At 42.2% G+C, this 20753-nt stretch overlaps 3 long non-coding RNA genes across 3 annotated transcripts; 2 read left to right on the top strand and 1 right to left on the bottom strand.

Annotated features, from left to right (window-relative positions):
• Positions 1–220: 220 nt before the first annotated feature.
• On the bottom strand, positions 221–12923 carry LOC121709750. Its single transcript, XR_006032031.1, has 3 exons — positions 12886–12923; positions 4839–4917; positions 221–378 (listed from the first exon to the last, which is right to left on the bottom strand). It is a non-coding gene; the product is annotated as an uncharacterized LOC121709750 (long non-coding RNA).
• A 3794-nt stretch (positions 12924–16717) lies between these two features.
• Positions 16718–18044, top strand: LOC121709743. Its single transcript, XR_006032030.1, has 3 exons — positions 16718–16805; positions 17348–17634; positions 17736–18044. It is a non-coding gene; the product is annotated as an uncharacterized LOC121709743 (long non-coding RNA).
• Positions 18045–19018: 974 nt separating this feature from the next.
• Positions 19019–20406, top strand: LOC121709735. Its single transcript, XR_006032028.1, has 3 exons — positions 19019–19216; positions 20170–20259; positions 20366–20406. It is a non-coding gene; the product is annotated as an uncharacterized LOC121709735 (long non-coding RNA).
• Positions 20407–20753: the final 347 nt, after the last annotated feature.

Raw genomic sequence — 20753 nt, 5'->3', positions numbered from 1 at the left:
TGTGTGTCCATGTGTCTAGAGTGTACAGTGTGCCAGATTTAGCATCCATCTAAAACACCTGGAACGTTCTCATCACTCTCTCTTTCTCTCTCTCACAGACACACACACACAGACACACACACACACACACAATTGCACACACACACACACACAATTACACACAGACACGCACGCACACACACACACACACACACACTCACACGCGCGTAAGGCAGGTCTGCCCCAGCTGCTGGAGACTGTGGAAGGCAGATGGGCCATTTGTTCATTGGAGCTCTTCCTTCATGTCTGTCATCAGGGGACTGAGCTTAATGTTGGCTTCTGCAGCCACAACTCTAATGAGGATGGGTTTGTTAAAGTGACTAACAGCCTTGCACCAGCCTGCACACACACACACACACACACACACACGCACACACACAAACAAACACACGCACACACACACATACGCGCGCACGCACACACACACACACACACGTGCACACACACAAACAAGCACACGCACACACACTCAAACAAACACACACACACACACGCACGCACGCGCACACACACACGTGCACACGCACACACACAAACAAACACACGCACACAGACACACACACAATTATTAGCACATTGGTAGCACATGTCATATTGGTAGCACATGTCATATTGACTGTCTATGCACAATTTCAACCAAATTTTGCTGCTCTTATTTTTTCATTATTATATGTGCCCTCTTATTTACTTATTTACTTATTTACTTACTTTTTTGTTTACTTGAATGTTATGTTTGTTTGTGGACCTAAATTGGCAAAATATGTCTTGTCTTCACCGTGGGATAGTGAGAAACGTAATTTCGATCTCTTTGTATGTCTGGAACATGTGAAGAAATTGACAATAAAGCTGACTTTGACTTTGACTTTGATATTACCTGACTATGGTATCTGCACTATTAGTGCCCGTAAAAAGACAAAACGTGTAAGTAAGGCATCAAGTATAGAATACTACAGGCCAATCACTCTAGTGAGCATACTCTCTAAAGTGTTAGAACTCATTCTATTTGATAGACTACAATAATATATAATAACCACAGACGCTCAATTTGGTTTTAAAAAGAAACACTGCACATATTTGTGTGTATAGACCCTTTCAACAATAAAAACAAAAACAATGCTTGAACGTTCTATTTGGGCCCCAATCTACTTCCTCTCCATTAAGATAACATATGGAATGTTAAAAAGGAAGTCTTGTGGGGCCAACTATGATGCTGATAATGGAACTCTCTTGAAAGGGTCCATACTGTATGCACTGGAAGAACTTGTTACCAAGTCTAGAAGCCATGGTGCAACAATGTTACCAAGTCTAGAAGCCATGGTTACCAAGTCTAAAAGCTATGCTGCAACAATGTGTTTATGTTTCCTACTGTGGATGCAGAGCGGGGGGTCCCCAAAACATAATAGGGATCTTTACGGAGCATTACTAATACTCCAGGCCTGGACTGGAGTGGGGCCCACACACTTTTGGGCCGAATCGACGATGTAATTATAACTCAGGCTAGGCCTATATATTATAACTCAGGCTAGGCCTATATATTATAACTCAGGCTAGGCCTATATATTATAACTTAGGCTAGGCCTATATATTATAACTCAGGCTAGGCCTATATATTTTTGTGTTTGTTTTTCTGACAGTGCTGGTCCTCAAAGTGCTGACAGCGGATATTAGATCTGCCCCCTCCAATTCTGCCTTCAAATCCAGACTAAAAACCCACCTTCACTCCCTGGCCTTCCTCGTTCCCTAGCCCTGTACTCTTGTTCCCTAACCCTGTACTCTTGTTCCCTAACCCTGTACTCTTGTTCCCTAGCCCTGGCCTTCCTCGTTCCCTAACCCTGTACTCTTGTTCCCTAGCCCTGTACTCTTGTTCCCTAACCCTGTACTCTTCTGTACTCTTGTTCCCTAACCCTGTACTCTTGTTCCCTAGCCCTGTACTCTTGTTCCCTAGCCCTGTACTCTTGTTCCCTAGCCCTGGCCTTCCTCGTTCCCTAGCCCTGGCCTTCCTCGTTCCCTAACCCTGTACTCTTGTTCCCTAACCCTGTACTCTTGTTCCCTAACCCTGTACTCTTGTTCCCTAGCCCTGGTCTTCCTCGTTCCCTAACCCTGTACTCTTGTTCCCTAGCCCTGGTCTTCCTCGTTCCCTAACCCTGTACTCTTGTTCCCTAACCCTGTACTCTTGTTCCCTAGCCCTGTACTCTTGTTCCCTAACCCTGTACTCCTGCTCATCCTACTGTATTTCTGTGTTGTGTGCCCTGATATTGAAAGTTTCCTCTTATTCATGTTTTATATAATTACGTCTATTAGTCCAATTATTTTTGTATTATTTGTCTTTTTAGTTATCCACTGTACAGCACTTTGGTCAGTTTATGCTGTGTGTAAATGTGCTTTATAAATTACATATACCTGCTTACTTTACTTAGAAACACTTTTACCACTGTCCTCTCTCACATACAGTATAAACACAAACACAACCATAAACACACTGACTCATTTCCGCCACTTAAGTCAAGGATAGCTCTAGAGCTTCACCTGAAAATGGCTTAATAAATAACTGAAATCCCTGATCCGTGTTTAGTTTGGTTGGAGCGGCTTGATAAATAACTGAAATCCCTGATGTGTGTTTAGTTTGGTTGGAGCTTGATGTGCAGTCCAGTACTGGGAGGGGCAGTAATTAATGCTCAGCGCTAATCCTGTTTCCTGTGTCCACTACGGCAGTCATAATAAGCACAGTCTAACCTTCCCTCCATCGATTTGCATTGTGAGTGCAGATAAACCACGGCCTTAATTAAGAGCCCAAAATGAGGCCTGGGGAACATCTAGGTCTGTGTGTGTGTGCGTGTGTGTTTCCATTGGGAGGGGTACTGTAATTTCATGTGAAGGTCTATGCAAATGCTGTTATTAGATAGGATCTATGATTATTTCCCTAAATCTGAAAGAGATACTCTTAACTATCTCAACACACACACACACACACACACACACACAACCTTGAGTCTGTTAACAAGATGTCTCCCCTCTGTGCAGATGCAGCTGTGGTTAATTTCATAATTTCTCTTCAGCCCTCTTTACTCTTTTCAATATTTCCCTCTCTCTCTCTCTCTCCCTCTCTCTATCTCTCCCCCTCTCTCTCTCTCTCTCTCTTTCTCTCCATGTGTTTTTCTCTTATCGTGGCTCTTGCGGTGCCACCACTCTTTATCACTGTGCCCTGCCAGTCTTGCCAATGCCACGTTAGACGACTCTGTTCTCCTGCTGGGCTGATGGGGCTCTTTTATTGGCCCCCTCCTCCTCCTTAATGATAGATGGACCTCCTGTGGGTGTGTGTGTGTGTGAGTGAGTGTGTGTGTGTGTGTTCACTCTGCGCTGCCACACTAATGCCATCTGCTCTCCTGAATGCCAAATGAATGGTGCCACCTCTCAGCAGCCAAGGAGACCTGAGCTGTGGAGCACCAGGGGGCAAGATCTCACACACACACACACACACACACACAGGAAAAGTGTCCCATGATCACTAAGCTAGGCTCAGGAGAATAGACACCTGTCTATAGACTTAAATAGTGTGTGTGTGTTAGTGTATGTCACCAGTAATGCAAGTATTGTATTTGTTTAGTTGTCTGTGCTGTACGGGTATCTCAGTTTAGCATCTTTAGCATCTTTCCTTTATCCCATATCCCCCTCTCACTCCTCTTCTCCACTCCTCCTCCTCCTCTCCTCCTCCCATCTTCACTCCTCTTTCTCCACTCCTCCTCCTCTCCTCCTCCACTCCTCTTCCCATCTTCACTCCTCTTTTCCTCTTCCTACTCCTCCTCCTCTCCTCCTCCCATCTTCACTCCTCTTCCTCCTCCACTCCTCCTCCTCTCCTCCTCCCATCTTCACTCCTCTTTTCCTCTTCCTACTCCTCCTCCTCTCCTCCTCCCATCTTCACTCCTCTTCCTCCTCCACTCCTCCTCCTCTCCTCCTCCCATCTTCACTCCTCTTTTCCTCTTCCTACTCCTCCTCCTCTCCTCCTCTCCTCCTCCCATCTTCACTCCTCTTCCTCCTCCACTCCTCCTCCTCTCCTCCTCCCATCTTCACTCCTCTTTTCCTCTTCCTACTCCTCCTAAGTATAAGTACAGGTACTGTGTATATATATTCTTTTGATCCCGTGAGGGAAATTTGGTCTCTGCATTTATCCCAATCTGTGAATTAGTGAAACACACTCAGCACACAGTGAACACACAGTGAGGTGAAGCACACACTAATCCCGGCGCAGTGAGCTGCCTGCAACAACGGCGGCGCTCGGGGAGCAGTGAGGGGTTAGGTGCCTTGCTCAAGGGCACTTCAGCCGTTCCTACTGGTCGGGGTTCGAACCGGCAACCCTCCGGTTACAAGTCCGAAGTGTTAACCAGTGGGCCATGGCTGTCCTTCTCCTCTTCCACTCTTCCTCCACTCCTCCTCTCTTCTTCCACCCCTCCTCCTCTACTCCTCCACCTCTTCTTCCACCCCTCCTCCACTACTCCTCCTCTCTTCTTCCACCCCTCCTCCACTCCTACTCCTCCTCTCCTTTCTCTCTCTATGTTTCTCTGGGACGTATGTCTCAACAAAATGCACCACAGACACGTCCTGCTCTCTGCCAGCACATGGGCTTGAACTCCCTTTTTGTATTCATATATGTATTATATGTATTCATATATGATCTATATATATATATTAGATATATGATATATGTATATTAGATATATGATATATGATATGTGCGGGACTTTTTATGGCACAATAGACCGAATTATGACACTAAAGGCAATTGTGTGTGTGTGTGACCTTACTGCATTGATGTCCTAGGACAACCACATTCTTGACAGCAATCAGACCTCGCCGCCCAGAGGTGACCACCTCAAACACAATCTGCAAAACAGACATAAACAAAGTGTCACTGCAATGTCTCTCTCTCGCTCTCTCTCTTTCTCTCTGTTACACACACACACACACACACACACTGCGTCTTATAGAGGGCACAGCGCACGACTGTAGACTCCTTCAGACAGTGTTTTAATATCTGTGTACTGTGTCCTGTGTCCTGTGTACTGTGTCCTGGACGTCTGTGTCTTGTGTCCTGGACGTCTGTGTCCTGTGTCCTAGACGTCTGTGTACTGTGTCCTGGACGTCTGTGTCCTGTGTCCTGGACGTCTGTGTACTTTGTCCTGTGTCCTAGATGTCTGTGTACTGTGTCCTGGATGTCCGTGTCCTGGACATCTGTGTCCTGGACACCTGTGTCCTGGACGTCTGATATAAAGCACAACCCAAATAGCCTGTGTGATGCTGGCGTCCTCTGTAGTGTCTAATTTACAGAGAATTAAAAGGCTGATTCTAACAACTGAGACTCTGTCAGAATTCAATTTCTTTATTAAGGGATAACCCCTTGAGATGAGACATCTCGTTTTCGAGGGGGTCCCAAAAACACCAAACACATATATTACACACACGCATACATCCACACCAAAGCTCTTCATCCCTACAAACTACAAAGCAGTCCAACCTCTCTAACCTAATAGATTTATGTTGGTAAAAAACAGAAATTAAATTTGTAATACAATAAAAATAAAAAAATAAAATACAAATAAAGGACACAGGAGAAAACCACAATTGAAAATGAGTTTTTTTTTGCATTGGTCACATGATTGCAAAAAGTTTAATAGGGATGACTTAAAAAGTGGAAAAGATGAAATAGATCTTAATGAGCTGGGTAGACTATTCCAGTCAGAAGAAGCTTTACATTTGAAGGCACGCCTCCCTATTTCTTTAGATATAGTTGGAACAGAAAAAAACAAATGATCAAGATGTCTAAGCCCATAAGTAGACCTATATGGATTTAAATAATTTTGTAAATAAGATGGATAATTAAAGAAAAAGCATTTATAAATAAACTGAAGCCAGTGTAGTTGCCGTCTGGCCTTAGGTGATAAGAGATTCAGTTGCTGATACATGTGACAATGGTGGGTAAGGTATGGACATCTCAACACATTACATTACATTACATTAATTAACACAAATCGACAGAGGCTGTTGAAGACAACATTTAAAGATTTCTGTTGTATTCATATACACAATGTCTGCATAGTCAAGGATGGGAAATAAAAGCTGTGTTACAATTCGTAATCTGATCTGTTGAGTGAAACAATTTATAGAGTCTAAGGTTGAAATGAATTTTCTTCACAACAGAGTCAATATGTGACTTGAAGGAGAGATTTGCGTCAAGCAGTAGGCCCAAATATTTAAATTCTTCCACATTCTCCATAAGTGTATCATACAAGAACCTTATTATGATCTTGATTGTAACGGGTTGACCTATTGTCAAAAAACATACTGTATGACTTAGCTTTATTAAGTATGAGCCCATTACCTGCAAACCACTTTTGAATGTTGTCAAAATCTGATTGCAATGAAGTCTTGATCAAATTAATATCGCATTTAGCAGAATAAATAACAGTGTCATCAGCATACAGCAAGATATTACAGTTGGAGCATATTTTTGGAAGGTCATTAATAAATATAGAGAACAAAAGAGGGCCTAGGCATGAACCTTGTGGAACACCCTTTTCCATGACGGTGTACTGGGAAAAACAGCCATTGAAAACCACACATTGACGCCTAAAATGAAGATATGAATTAAACCAAAAGAGTGACTGCTTACACAGACCAATGCTATGCAATTTATCAAGAAGTAGATAGTGATTAACCAAATCAAAGGCCTTGGTGAGATCTATAAATATTGCTCCAGTAGGCATGTTATTATCTAAAGAGGATGTAACATCATTGACAAACTTTGTGAGGGCAGTAGTGGTAGAGTAATTGGGTCTGAAACCTGATTGCATATCAGATAAAACAGAAAAGTCATTGACATATTTAAATAATCGCTTAAAAATTATTTTTACAAATATTTTTGCCACAGTGCTAATAATTGAAATTGGTCTATAGTTGTTAGGGTCAAGTGGATCGCCACTTTTATGAATAGCTGTTACTCTAGCATACTTCCACATAGCTGGATAAATTGAATAAATAACATAGTGGAAATGCCAGGATGTGAGAGGCAATCTTAATAAACTTGATCTCCAGACCATCAGGACCAGCACCACCAGATTTAATGGCCAAAAATAGCCAGATTTACATAACAGATTTATTCAATAAACTATTACGTTTTTTCCAAAATTGTTTTGGGTTAGTGAAGTCATTAGACAATGCTGTCTTATAGTAATTCGACTTTGCATTTCTAGTTTTCACAGTGCAGATATTACATAACCTCTTATTTTCAACCCATTCATCCATAAGTTTTGTTGAATGGTAGCGCTTCCAGGCCTTGTCCCTTTCCTTAAAAAGATGTAACAGGTCACCATCAATCCATGGTAGATGCCTACCCTTCACCTTCATTGATACCCATGGTGCATGTTTGTCAATCACTTCGTGAACTTCAGTATGAAAAAAAGTCCAAGCATCCTCAACATAAGGAATAAGTTCCAACCTAGACCAGTTAATATTCAGCAAATCATTAATAAAGGAGTCTTCACAAAAGTTTTTATGTTGCCTTACCTTAATTATTTTAGATGTCAGTCGTGGCAATCTTATTTTCCACACACAGAAGATGACTGAGTGGTCACTGAAGCAGTCAGATAAAATACCAGAGTCAGCAATTCTGTTGGGATGAGTGACCAAGATCCAATCTAAAAGAGACCTAGAGCTCCCAGTCACTCTAGTGGGCTCCTGTATTAACTGAGTGAGATTTAGGCTTTCCAGTAGATTCTTCTCCTTAACAGAAGACCTATCAAGCCAGTTTCGGTTGAAATCACCCAAAACAATAAGTTCATCAGAACAATTAAGAGAATTAAGAGTGGCAAGAATATTGTTAATAGACTCTGAAGGAGAATTAGGAGGCCTGTAAATATTTCCATTTATCAGTTGTTTATGATCAAAACGTAATCTAACAAAAAGGCATTCAAAGTGCAGTGGGCTTTCATTTGGAATAACAACCTCTCAGGACAAATTAGAAGATATATATGTAGCATCACCACCACCACGACTGCCTCTACCTGCTCGATATACTGTAGGGTGTAACCATCTAGGCTTATTTCAGCATCACATATATTACTTTGCAACCAAGTTTCAGAGACAGTAATGACCGCAGGTTTATTATGAGAGAGCCAAGCTCTTAGGAGATCAATTTTATGCGGTAAGCTCCTGATATTTAAATGAATGACAAATAAACCTTTACCCATTGTCAAACAAAACTAAATAAAAGAGAGTGGGACAAAAAGTAGGATAGAAGAGCAACACACACACATCTCACCACACACACACAAACAAACATAGGTTGGAAAGAAAGTAGACTATCTGCCAACATACACAAAATATTATGATAATTCATTTACTTCATAATTTCCCATAAAGTCCAAAAAAAACAAGGTCTAACATAACAAAACAGAGAAAAGCCCCTTATAAGGCGTAGCCTACCAAAAACAACACATAGAAGTGTGCGATCCAGTTATTTATCAATAGTCTTATCATCATAAGTACTGAACACAAAAGATCTCAGTTTTAAGCATAGGGATAATTAAGAAGTGTCTTTCACAAGTATTCAATATTCAATATTCAATGCCTTCAAAGAGAAAAAGATATGGAAGCAATTGCAGCATTTTCTAAACCGAACATGCATCACGCATATCATAAGTGTAAACTCATAAACTTAAGTCAGTCAACATTTCCAGTATCCTGCAGAAAAAGAAGCGCTTCATCAGGGGTTTTAAACTGCACAGATTTCCCGTTGATGTTGACTACAAGAGTAGCAGGGAAAGTCATATGATAATCCATCTTACGTTGCTTAAGTTGTTTTTTGATGTCATCGAATTCGCGCCGTTTGTTGATCACAGCAGCACTGAAGTCGGGGAATATATGGATCCGCTCCCCATTGTACACAAGTTGTTGCTTTTCTCGGGCAAGTCGAAGGACTTTATCTCTGTCCTGAAGACTGAGAAATCTCACCATGATCACCCTTGGCTTGGCGTTGTCCTGTGTTTGCTGTATTGGAGGGCGATTTGCCCTCTCCTTAGTTTGCTGCGCCTCAGAGCGGTGCGCCTTCACCTTGGGTTGTTGCGCTGGAGAGCGATGGGCCTTCTATGGACGGGGGTGTAGTAAAGTTTTCACTCCCGAAGAGGTGAACAACCAGGTTGCAGATAAATCCACGGGTATACTTTCCCTCCGATTTTTCCGGGACGTGAACAAAGCGAAGATTGTAGGCCCGGCTTCGGTTTTCGATATCATCCATCTTGTCGCGCAGCGTGCGTTTTCCTTTTCTAATGCTTTAATTCGTCAGAGACGTTGTCCTCGTTGCTGCTAACTCTTAGCCTGGCGAGCCAGACCCACATTAAAATGTAGGGTCTGGGCACTCACCGTTCGCAGTGCTCAGTCCGAGGGGCGGGATAATCAGTTGTCTTTCAAATTCCCTCTGCACGCAATAGGACGCAATAGGATAGGGGCGCTAGGGGCGCGTCTAGATTTCTAGGCTAGCTAACTCTCTGCTCAAGCTCCGAAATATGCTCTCCTAGATTTGAAAGCGAGAGCTTTATTGTTTCTAAATTACTCTGGATATTGTCCATTCTTGCATCAAAGTGACACACCATTTCGGACTTTAATTGCTGGAGCGCGTCCAGGAGAACGTTGTTTGCACCTGGCTGCATCTTGGAGCTAAAGCGTCAAAACTTTTCTTGCAACAAAAAGTCGGCTGCAGTGTTCGTAAAAACTTTCAGTTCCACAACATATCAATAATTAGAGGTAGTTGAAGGCCATTTCTTTCGAAAAAAGTTCATTTTGGCAGAACAGTCTGCAGCACCAAACACTCACGCAGCCGCCATCTTGAAGATGTGACACCCTCCGCACACACACACAAACACACACACACAGCAGCATTATTTATTCTGCTGTTTCTCAGAGAGAGTGTTACCCATCTCTAAGCAGCTCTGAACTGACTAATGACCAGTGTTGTGTGTAACGAGTTACAAAGTAACGTAACTACTTTTTTGAGTAAACACGTTACTACTGAAAATTTGGTAACGTAACGTAGTTCCTTTTTCATATCGGCGCAACGTTACTTTTCCCAGGGACATATTTGACAGCGACGCTGCTTTCTCAGTTGCGCGCTTGCGCAATAGGCATGAGCTCCACACGGCAGCCTACGTGACAGAGGCTGGTAGCATGAAGTGCAATCATAGCTACACACGGTATGTGACAGAGGCTGGTGGCAATGAAGAGCAATCATAGCAAGTGAGACGCAGCCAACGCTAACTTCTGAGGGATGAAGGTAGCCTAGTACTTCGAACTCATTGAAACTAAGGGGAGGAATGTGAGTGTTAGTTGTAGCCTAGCCTAGCCTAGAAATCTAGACGCACCCTAGCGGCAGCAAATGTGGGTCTGGCTCGTCAGGCTAAGCCTAGCCTACACTGTCCTCTGATTTTGTCTACTGCCGTTAACTCAACTGCCAGCCTATTGATACAATTTGCACAAGCTTTGCACCAAATTTCGGAGGAGCGCCTGTTTAATGAAAGAGTATAAGGCTATAAAATAAGCCCTCATATATTTTGTGTTCACCTATATGCCCAAGATGTATCGAGGCTATGTTATTTGATATTGTTTCATAGGGCTTTAGTGGTGGTGATAAAGCCTATAAGCCCAATGTTTTCTTGTCAAGTGCTCTGTTTCTGGCATTTTTTAATAATAATAAAGATAATAAAGAGCACAAAAGAAATACCTGTTATGTCCTCCATAGTAGAACTTTATGTAGGCCTACACATTTAGGAACAGATATTGGGTTCTGGCCAAAGTCGAGCAACGTAAAAGTAACGTAAAAGTAACGAGTAACGTAATAAGTTACTTTCCATAGAGGGTAACTAAGTAAAGTAACGGGTTACTTTTTTGAGAAGTAATGAGTAACAAGCTAACACTACTTTTTAAAAGTAACTTCCCCAACACTGCTAATGACTCTGTGGTTAATTAGTGGTCTCGCTGGGCTGGTGGAGGCAGAACTAGGCTTGAGATGAACACACTCTGGATGTGTTGAGATGAACACACTCTGGATGCGTCTCTGAGATGTCTCTGTGTTTCTTTCTCTCCCTCCTCTGTTTATCTCTCTCTCCTCTCTCTTGGTTTCTTTCTCTTCCTCCTCTGTTCATCTCTTTCTCTCCCTGCTCTGTTCATCTCTCTTGTCACACATATACAGTACATATCCCACAGTTCTGTGTTTGAGATCTGTGAGGGCAAAAGAGTGTTTTAGATGAGCACACTCTCATCTATGAGGGCAGAAAAGTGTGTGGCAGAAGAGTGTTTGAGATGAACACTCAGATTTGTCAGGGAGAGTTTTTCTCATTAGTAAAGTAGGAAACACACAGTCAGAAATTATATTATTTTACAGCCAAACACACTGGAAAGACACAATGTAATGTGGTATATATACAGTGGTGGAGCACGTTGGTGATGGGCTTTTGATTGATGTTTATTGTTATGATGTTATGATCTGTATTATTTCACTTCGCCCTCTGGGAAATCAACAACAACACAAACTGCACATTTTGTAAGGGCCTGAATCAAAGAGATTGATGATTTTCCCTCCAACAAATTCTAATCAAGACGCTATGTTCAGAGCAATCAATTAAAAGTTTGTCATGGTGGTCTGATAATAGTAATTAAAATGTACAGATGGCCATATCAGACAGAGTTGGAGAGAGAGAGATAGAGAGAGAGGGAGAGATAAAGAGAGGAAATGTTAGAGAAAGGTAGAGAGGCATAATTACAAAATAATTCCTAGGTGCAAAGTACCAGGTGGTTTCACTTTGACAATTATGTAGGCTACCACGCAATTAAAATACCTATAATTAGCGCCTTTGTGCTAATCAGGAGCAGTGCTGAGTTGTACTCGTCTACGGGTCCATTTCCATTCAGGGAGAGAATGACAGTAAGAAAAAAATCTGAAAATCATTTTCATCGTTAGGAAGACAGGAAATCATTTTCATCAGATAGATAGATAGATTCTTTATTGATCCCCAAGGGGAAATTCAAGCATTCAATCATTAGGGAGATAGGATCTGTTTGAAAGTGGTTCCACGGGGAGATTCAGATGACAGAAGTCGGATGGAAACTTCCAGAATCCTCCAGAGAGTTCTGTGTGCTTCTCATTTCAGCTCCTAATGAAGACTTGTGTGAGGAGAGGAGACACTGGAAACTCCATGACTTTTTTAAAGGGGGGGGGGGGGGGGGGGCATAAAGGCCTGCTTGAGAGCTCCTATCAGAAATGCCAAGAGAGCCCCATCCCACGTCACGAGATCCCCCATCTGGAAACGTGCAATCAGCCGCCTTCTGCCATCTGCTCTTAGTGGAGAACATCTCAGCTGTTCCTTTCCTTGAGTGGCCTTCACAGCCTTCAGAGCGGCCACCATGGGTCCATCTCAGGCCAGCTCCATGCTGCTAACAGAACTCTGCCCACATGGTACATACGGCCCTCGCCCCGTAGAGGAAGCGCCAGTGGACAGTGCTGTGGCCTCAGGCCTCCGGGGAGCTTTTGTGTGAACAGAACAATAGATGTGGGGGAAAGGCTGGAAGGCCTCTTTAGCTGCTATGTGGGGTCTGCTGAGAGCTGTGCTTCCTGCTGAATGTGCTGGGTTAAAATGTGGGGGGAAGAAGCATTGCAATCAACCTACCACCATGCTGCTGGGCTGAATGTGCTGGGTTAAAATATACTGTAGGGGAAAGAAGCATTGCAATCAACCTAACACCATGTTGCTGGGCTGAATGTGCTGGGTTAAAATGTGGGGGGAAGAAGCATTGCAATCAACCTACCACCATGCTGCTGGGCTGTTGCCTAGAAACCGTGTTCTTTTGCCCAGCCACCCCCCCCCCTTTCTAATGCCCCTCATCAGAGAGCAGGTGATGGGTGCAGGAGCCATCATGACTGAGCCTGTAGGTCCTGTGGGCCATTTGCTGTAGATGAGGAAGAACATAGGTACGTCTACAGGACAGGTCTGTGGAGGCATTGCTATGAAGTACAGTATCAATAGAACACCTAAAATGTCTAATGATGACCTTATAGGTTTGTGCAACCTTGAGGTCTGTAATCCATTGCTAATCTGCTACTACTACTCTACATACACTGCACATACCATGCTAATCTGCTACATGCACACACCATGCTAATATACTACTACTACTGCTACTACTACTAATATATGCACATACCATGCTAATCTGCTACTACTACTAATACATGCACACACCATGCTAATCTGCTGCCAAATTGCTACTTTAACCCACTGACAAGGCTCAAAATATAATTACACTTCTAGATTGTCCCTGCAGATACAACATAAAGTACTTTTACTTTCGTAAGTCTAAAGAAAACGTTATTAAAAAGGACTGCCAGTGCATCAGTGCACTTTATTCTTCTTACAGTCACCAACATCTTGTGAGAAGAAAGTCCATAACAAGCCTAAGTGCTATTTGGTGATTTTATCATGATAATGTGTAATTGTTATGAAAATATAGTTTATTGTTGTAACCAGTATTCTTCAGCTAGATCCACTATTCTATTTAGTGATGAATCCTCTTCAGGTGATAAATAAAATAGAATCAAGGTTGCAGCTGTTGCACACACTTTGGTGGATTTAACTTGTTCAGGAGGAACAGAACAAGGGAACTGGCAAAGTGATGCAAATTATGTTTTTATGGGGAACAAACTCCAGAAGGACTAGTCCCAAATACGATCAGGGGTAAAAGACTTTGCAAGTGTGCACATATCAGAGCTAGTGAGCAGAGCTGAGCGAATATCCCGCTCCTCGCTCAGGTGGCTGTTCACGTCAGGCCGCTCCGCTCAATTTCGCTCCCCCGCTCCACTTCAAAATCCTCCCGCTCCAGTGAAATCGCTCCACGCTCCAATTTAAAAGAGGGAGAAATAATCTACAAGCCGAATTGTCACCTTAGAAAACTTAAATCCCAAAGAACTAAGAGAAACGGCAATGTCACTCATAGAACATGTATTGTAAAAGATGCAATGCAACACCGACAGTGCAACAACGAACAAGCTTGGCAACGTACACATAAACCTCAAACTAAAGGGATCAGTGGGATTAATTGGCTAAATAATACAGGTTTAGCGACCTGTGTCCTCACGTTTTCCTTTGCTCTCCGCAGCACACTCATGTTTCCGCGAAATGTGTCTTCTTAAATTCCAAAATAAATCTCACTAGAACCATGTCACGACATAGGCTAGTTGTTCTTGCTCTACATTGTTTGTATCTAGTTGTTTTGTAGGAATAGTACGCTTGTAAGCCCTATGACTTTCAGTTTCCTTTCTAAAATATTTAGCGACTTCATCCCCAACGAACTCACTGTAACGTTGGCAAGCTGGACTATGTGCTACGGACTCTGGGACAATGCATTCTGGGATACGGGGGAGAACTCTGGGGGTTGTTTGTGTGTGTTAATGTCTTTATTTACTGTTTTAAAGAGGCCCTATGCAACAATTGTAGCAAAAATGACCTTAATTATGCAGGTTGAGAGTCGTTCTGATGGTTCTACAACACTTTTTGGGTCGTTTGGTGGGTGCTTCGTCTCCCCCTATCGCTTCTCCGCGGAAAAAACGAATATGCAACTTTCTGCACACGGACCGAACAAATCCGGATGTGACTCAGCGGAAGTATCCAATTGCGCCTCGAAAATGCTTTACGGCAGACACACCCCAAACGAGGGACCGGCTAGATAAACAGCCAATTCCAAGGCAATTCATCATGGATCAATCAACAAGTAAGAGACCCAAGAGGCGACTGTTGGAGGAACAGAGGAAGAAGAAAAAGGAGTTGAACAAAAAAAGAGACCAAACACGAGTGAACATAGGGAGAGCTTTTGAGGAATGGCGTCAACTGAGAGACTCTGAAGATTGCAAAACCGACGCCGACTTGGCTTTGTTGCTTTTGAAATTGTAAATATCCTACCCTTGGGTGAACTTTGTCTTTGTAATGTGTTTTGGTAGTCTCTTGTTTGCTCGACCGTTTTATTGTGAGCCCTGTATGTGTAGCTTGGTTTCTTGATGGCTAGCTCGCTAGCTAGTGGGGGTTTAGCGTAGCAGTCACTTGCTACCAAACATGTATGTTTGCGTTCTGGATCCAGGTTCTCGTTGTGTATTTAGATATCTAGATCGGCCTTGAATGTCACCTGTATCATGCGATACATAAGTTGTAATACATAATAAGTTGTAATACGTTGTACGTTATAGGTTGTAATACATTTCACGCAGCTGTGTGAATCATGGCAATCGTGAATGAAGTGGCCATTTCTAAATGAGACCCACTGTATGTCCGGCTGAACATAATAGCACTAATGCAATGCCCTGACCTATGCTAGTTAGCACATATTCGTCGGGAACATACCTGTAACCGCGAACTTCCAGCTTTGTAGCTTCTAGCTTTACCCATCTTGGGTGTGTAAAACATGTTTGTAAAAAACCTGCTTTGCCTTTAGTCTCAGTTTCAAGCGTTGGCAAACAGGATCTACCCCGAGCAAGAAGCGCCCAAGACCACACCAACCACTAGTGTCAAGCGTCACAGAGGACTCTGACCTGTAAGTTTCTCTTATATCTATATGATTTTCTACACCCTGTCGTAATTATAATGAATAAATTCATTCATATTTATGGACGGCCGTCTTTTTCACACAGCGAAACACAGTTAGCTAAGCCTGATCTTGGGGTGCAGCCACTTGAGGAAGAGGGAGCAATTGGTGTTTTGGATTCAAGGTAAGTGCATGCCATGGTAGCCTGCATGTCTTTATATATAATGGTGTATGTATATCGACATTTAGATATTCATTATTGCAAGGATGTACCAGTCTTTAGCAATGCCGGCAAATAATATGAGTAACTGGTAGATTTCAATCAAATGATTATACATGGTTTACTATTGGGTGGGTGGTTGATTCTACCAAGTGGCTAGTGAATGTTCATGTTTTAAAAATTGAATTTCTACATATCATTCATTGTAGCATGAAGTCCCTGGGCATTAGTGAAGACGAGTGTGACTCTCCAGATGAGGGGCAGGCCAATGACTTGCGGGACTCCATGTAAGTATCTCTGTATAGTACATCACTGTTTAATTTACTCAGACTGAACCTTTCCTTGAATCTAAGATGTGTATATTTCTCACACCCAGCACTGAGATGGATGATTTCATTCAAGACCCTGGTAATTTGGACCTGGAGGATGATGAGGAATATTTCCCTTCTCTTTATCTAAGGTGTGTCCCTTGTCTTTATCTAAGGTTTATGTTCCTTTTTATCACTAGGACTGCCTCAAATTCAATTATGCAAGTACCCTGATGGTAAAAGAAGAGTTTTGTTTTAGCAAGAAACAATAATGTCATTTATTATGAAGTATTTTATTACAATGTGTTCCTATTCAAACTATTTACACATGAACGTCTGTGCCAACCCACATCAGCTGCTTGAACAAAGTGTGGATGAAGCAGTGCTTGACTTTGAAATGCCCGAACCTGTTGATGAGGACTCACATAATCTTCCTGGGCAGCATAGAGAACCTGATTGGTAAAACAGCTAATATCACCTTCAACGACAACCTCCTTACACTTGCCAAGCACTTGAGTTTGCCATTGAAAAAGTGCAGCCACAAGGACAAACAGTCTGGTGCATGCCCTGGTGATCGGCCATTTCGTGTCAATCTCGAACCAAGAGGGACTGGCGTCATTTTGGAATGGGTAAGATTGTTGTGTTTGTCAATGTGATTTTCTATGTTTGTAACCCAACCCGCAACACTATCTGAGAACTGCATATAAATAGCCTAACCTATTTAGGGCAGCCGTGGCCTACTGGTTAGCGTTTCGGACTTGTAACCGGAGGGTTGCCGGTTCGAACCCCGACCAGTAGGAACGGCTGAAGAGCCCTTGAGCAAGGCACCTAACCCCTCACTGCTCCCCGAGCGCCGCTGTCATTGCAGGCAGCTCACTGCGCCAGGATTAGTGTGTGCTTCACCTCACTGTGTGTTCACTGTGTGCTGAGTGTGTTTCACTAATTCACGGATTGGGATAAATGCAGAGACCAAATTTCCCTCACGGGATTTTTTTTTTTTTTTTAATTTTAACCTTTTTGTACAAACAGGTGTGGCCATTTGCTTACTGATTGTCTAGCTGTTGATTTTAAATGCAACTGTGACGATGTGCATAGATGTGTCAGGTGTGAAAATTTGGTTGTTATTGCATAAATATCTTGTGTGAATAACATTGTAATTTCTTTTCTTCAGCTGTGTCCCTTTGGATACACTGTGTGGCAGTGGAATTCACAGCCACCACACAAATTTGGCATGCAGGGGGGTGATTTTATGCTGTCCATGAACATTCTGCTGTCAGGCAACAATTACCGAAAAAGTGGCCCTCCTTTTCAAATTTATGAACATGGGGATGGCTGCAGAGGGCACACTCTTCAGGGTGCAGGATGCATACTGCATAGAGCCCGTGCAGGAATACTGGGAGAAAACCAGGGCAGAAGTCATAGAGCGCTTACATCAAAAGGACCATGTTGTTGTCTTAGGTCAGTTTTTTTCTTGACTGTATTTACATATTCGTGAAAAACTATAACAAGTGGGAACTTCAGCTCTAATATTTTTTATTTCGGTTTGCTCTATTCACTAGGTGATGGCAGAATGGATTCTCCTGGTAAGTTCTGTAATGTAAAGTATGTTGATTTTGGTTATGAGTATTTCCACTGTTGGAGTGCTGAAAAGCTGTACGTACTTTGCAGGTCATTGTGCCCAGTTTTGCACCTACACCACTGTAGAGTAAGACTCCAGAGATATAGTTTATGTTGTTTCGGTGGACAAACGTGAGACTAGCCAAAATTCTGTTATCATGGAGAGGGAGTGCTTTATGAGGACCATGGATGTGTTTCTCCAGGAACTTCCAGTTAAAGAAGTGGTCACTGATGCCCACCCCCAGATCTCTGCCTTGCCAAGTAAGGACAAAAACTTGCTAGCCATATTTGCAGTACTGGCTTGCATATACCTGGTGATTTAATCCTCATTTTGCTAATGTCCATGTGATGGCTTGGCTTCAAAAGTCCATAGAAAGATTGTAGGATTCTGCCTGACGTTACATAGGACCTCTCAGTGTAAACATATCATTTATATGTCTGTGGAGAGAGACTGTCTTGTCTGAACCTGTTCTCCTTCAATAAAGAGCCCAGATTGAACACCATTCAAGATGGATGCCCCCAGTTTGTTTACCAGGTCAATTGTAGCAGTGGTCTAAATCAGTTTCTTTTTTTTATTACAGATCCAGAGCATGGCAAGTACAAAAACTGGTACACCTACATCTCTGAGATACAGACAGCCATCCTGTCCCGTAGGATTAAAAGTGGAACTGGCCTAACCTGACCCTAGCCAGATGAATGTTGTTCCGCTTAGCTCCGCCTAGCTTCACATCCATCTGGGACCTCTTCCATTGAGAGTGATTTCTCCAACCAACTTTATGGTTTAGCCAATCAGGACGCAGGGCGGGAGTTTCATAGATGTGACATAGCGTAGAAGCGACTGTGAGTCTGTTATTAGCGTCACGGGTTGGCTTCGATGTGAGTGGTTGAAGTAGCACGTCAATAGATAACGGACAAGTGGCTTATTCAATCATATGCAAGCATTTTTTGATTAGGCCCAGCCTTCTGAAGCAACACTTCAATGGATCGGTTCCAGATGGATGAGTGGAGCTAGGCGGAGCAAAATTCATCTGGCTATTGCCAGGTTAGAACTGGCCTGCCCCGAACAGTGACCATGAGGGCTGATCAGGGCCGGCCCGAGGCATAAGCGAACTAAGCATAATTAATAACATAAACAAGTGACATCAATGAATGAATAAATGAAACAATTAATAATTCAAAACAAGAAAATTCTGATTTCATGATCAATATGCCTGCCTACCTCTACTGTGTCTGCCAGCCTTTGAGTCACGCGCATAAACTAGACACCTCGGGTGCATAGACAATTCGTGCAGACACTGCATCAAGTTCAAAAATCGGAAGAGATGGTAATGTGAAGAAAAGTCACAAAAAAGGACGTATCCCTCTGGTGCCGAAAACAGAAAGAAGAAAATGACAGAGGAGGAGAAAAACGAGCAAGATACAGGTATGTTTGCATGATTATTTACAGTATTTTTTGTGCTTGAGGTAGCTAGCTAGCTGTCATGATCTAATATAAGCCATCACCAGAGCTAAATCCCTGCCATCAACAGAGAAATGTCTCCCATTAATATATATTTATCTAGGTGTATTTCAGATGTCAAGGATATTGGGATTGTTTTGGATGTTCAATCAAGCATGTACCCTAGCCATAGGTGGGCTTATGTTGTAAATTAAAGTTAGCTAGCTGACTGAAGTGGACATTAGCACTACAGTAGTTACATGAAAATGGAGCTGAAGGCAAATTTACCAGAGGGATTGTTTCTGATTTCGCACCTGAAAGTGTTGATAGTTTATAACTGTTCTATAATATGTGACATATTAGCTAGCTGACTGAAGTGGACATTAGCACTACAGTAGTTACATGAAAATGGAGCTGAAGGCAAATTTACCAGAGGGATTGTTTCTGATTTCGCACCTGAAAGTGTTGATAGTTTATAACTGTTCTATAATATGTGACATAGTGGTAAGTCTGATAGCAACAGCAGGCTAAGCCCAGGCTCCCAGTCCCAACCCACTCACTAGCACGACTCTGGGCATCGGTAACGTTCCAGCTTCATAGGCAAAGATGGAACAGTACGTGCGCTCTGCTCAAAGATCTTTTGGAGAGAGATGGTAGTGTTTGAGAAAATATACCATGTTGGGTGGGGAGACTTCTGTGATGGAAATAAACTTACATTTGATTAAGATAGTGGCAAGTGATGTAGCGGTGCTACCCTAATATTTAGGCTGCAGTAGATCACCATGTTAAGCGTTACTTTTGATTATGCCTCATTTGCCAATAGAATATGAATTGTTACATGTGGAATTGCTTGTTGATGAGTGTAAGTAATGATAGCAAAATAAACTCATTCTGCTCGATCAAATATGCACTTATGCAATATTTTTTTTTTTTTTCAGAGACACTGTTGAAGTACTTTGGAGCACATCTCTACCACTACTTAACTCTACCTCATCAAGTGTCTGCCTCCATGGCTGATGACACAGAAGGTGAGGTTTTCTTGATGGCAAATGGTTACATAGCCTGTTAATATGACATGACACATTTAACATAGTTTTTGTTTTATTTATTTATGTATTTATTTAATCATTGCAGGTTCGTCCACTGCAGAGCTGCAGATACCTGAAAGCCAGGAACGAAGTAGGAATAAGTATCTATTCTTTGGGACATTTTATTTTTGTCATTATTATTAATGTTTGTCTATTTTGGTTTTATTTTGTAGTTGAAGATTGATCATTTAATGCACATTTGCGGATTTGTTCTGCAAATCTGTTGAAAAACAAGTCATTAAACGGATGTACTTGTTTACAACAAATACAAATGCTGTTGTATTTTGTTATTTGTCAATTCAACTTCAGTAAACCACCCTTAGTGCTTCACTTTGAATATGAATGTTTCAAATAAATCTGTGATTTTAGTACCCTCTAAGATTAAAAGGTGACAGGGTTGGTGTAAATAACAACTAATACATTGGTTTACCAAG

Source organism: Alosa sapidissima, chromosome 1 (genome assembly GCF_018492685.1).
Source record: "Alosa sapidissima isolate fAloSap1 chromosome 1, fAloSap1.pri, whole genome shotgun sequence".
NCBI lineage: Eukaryota > Metazoa > Chordata > Actinopteri > Clupeiformes > Clupeidae > Alosa > Alosa sapidissima.
Note: the sequence above shows the minus strand (reverse complement) of the source record. Positions and strands in the feature narration are given on the sequence as shown.